The sequence below is a fragment of the Astyanax mexicanus genome, chromosome 13, assembly GCF_023375975.1.
Source record: "Astyanax mexicanus isolate ESR-SI-001 chromosome 13, AstMex3_surface, whole genome shotgun sequence".
Lineage (NCBI taxonomy): Eukaryota > Metazoa > Chordata > Actinopteri > Characiformes > Acestrorhamphidae > Astyanax > Astyanax mexicanus.
In genome coordinates this window covers 52682115-52684446 of record NC_064420.1, presented here as the reverse complement: position 1 = coordinate 52684446, position 2332 = coordinate 52682115, and positions in this window count along the sequence as shown.

The following is a 2332-nucleotide window of genomic DNA, read 5'->3' as shown; positions in this document are numbered from 1 at the left end:
TCCTTCCCCTGACAACACAGAGGTCTGAAATTGAAATATGTTGTCCGGATAGCACATTTGAGGTTGCATGTAAAGTTTCGTGCCACAGAAATCAACGTAGGCCAAACTCCTTCCCCCGACAACCCAGAGGTCTGAAATTGAAATATGTTGACCGGATAGCACATTTGAGGTTGCCTGTAAAGTTTCGTGCCACAGAAGTCAACGTAGGCCAAACTCCTTCCCCCGACAACCCAGAGGTGTGATATCGAAAAATGTTGTCCAAATAGCACTTCTGGTGTTGTTTGTAAAGTTTCGTGTTACAGAAGTCAACGTAGGCCAAAATCCTTCACCCGACATCCGAGAGGTCTGAAATCGTAATATGTTGTCCGGATAGCACATTTGAGGTTGCATGTAAAGTTTCGTGCCACAAATGTCAACGTAGGCCAAACTCCTTCCCCCGACAACGCAGAGGTCTGAAATTGAAAAACGTTGTCCGGATAGCACATTTGAGGTTGCATGTAAAGTTTCGTGCCACAGAAGTCAATGTAGGCCAAACTCCTTCCCCCGACAACCCAGAGGTCTGAAATTGAAATACGTTGTCCGGATAGCACATTTGAGGTTGCATGTAAAGTTTCGTGCCACAGAAGTCAACGTAGGCCAAACTCCTTCCCCCGACATCCCAGAGGTATGAAATTGAAATACGTTGTCCAAATTGCACCTTTGGTGTTGCTTGTAAAGTGTCGTGCCACAGAAGTCAACGTAGGCCAAACTCCTTCCCCCGACAACCCAGAGGTGTGATATCGAAATATGTTGTCCAAATAGCACTTCTGGTGTTGTTTGTAAAGTTTCGTGTTACAGAAGTCAACGTAGGCCAAAATCCTTCACCCGACATCCGAGAGGTCTGAAATCGTAATATGTTGTCCGGATAGCACATATGAGGTCGCCTGCAAAGTTTCGTGCCACAAATGTCAACGTAGGCCAAACTCCTTCCCCCGACAACGCAGAGGTCTGAAATTGAAATATGTTGTCCGGGTAGCACATTTGAGGTTGCATGTAAAGTTTCGTGCCACAGAAGTCAACGTAGGCCAAACTCCTTCCCCCGACAACCCAGAGGTCTGAAACTGAAATATGTTGTCCGGATAACACATTTGAGGTTGCCTTTAAAGTTTCGTACCACAAAAGTCAACGTAGGCCAAACTCCTTCCCCCTACAACCCAGAGGTCTGAAATCGAAATATGTTGTCCAGATAGCACCTCTAGGGTTGCCTGTAAAGTTTCGTGCCACAAATGTCAACGTAGGCCAAACTCCTTCCCCCGACAACCCAGAGGTCTGAAACTGAAATATGTTGTCCGGATAGTACATTTGAGGTTGCCTTTAAAGTTTCGTGCCACAAAAGTCAACGTAGGCCAAACTCCTTCCCCCTACAACTCAGAGGTCTGAAATCGAAATATGTTGTCCAGATAGCACCTCTAGGGTTGCTTGTAAAGTTTCGTGCCACAAATGTCAACGTAGGACAAACTCCTTCCCCCGACAACGCAGAGGTCTGAAATTGAAAAACGTTGCCCGGATAGCACATTAGAGGTTGTATGTAAAGTTTCGTGCCACAGAAGTCAATGTAGGCCAAACTCCTTCCCCCGACAACCCAGAGGTCTGAAATTGAAATATGTTGTCCGGATAGCACATTTGAGGTTGCATGTAAAGTTTCGTGCCACAAATGTCAACGTAGGCCAAACTCCTTCCCCCGACAACCCAGAGGTCTGAAATTGAAATATGTTGTCTGGATAGCACATTTGAGGTTGCATGTAAAGTTTCGTGCCATAGAAGTCAACGTAGGCCAAACTCCTTCACCCTACAACCCAGAGGTCTGAAATCGAAATATGTTGTCCAGATAGCACCTCTAGGGTTGCCTGTAAAGTTTCGTGCCACAAATGTCAACGTAGGCCAAACTCCTTCCCCCGACAACCCAGAGGTCTGAAATTGAAAAACGTTGTCCGGATAGCACATTTGAGGTTGCCTGTAAAGTTTCGTGCCACAGAAGTCAACGTAGGCCAAACTCCTTTCCCTGACAACCCAGAGGTCTGAAATCGTAATATGTTGTCCAAATGGCAGTTCCGGTGTTGCCAGTAAAGTTTCGTGCCACAAATGTCAACATAGGCCAAACTCCTTCCCCTGACAACACAGAGGTCTGAAATTGAAATATGTTGTCCGGATAGCACATTTGAGGTTGCATGTAAAGTTTCGTGCCACAGAAATCAACGTAGGCCAAACTCCTTCCCCCGACAACCCAGAGGTCTGAAATTGAAATATGTTGACCGGATAGCACATTTGAGGTTGCCTGTAAAGTTTCGTGCCA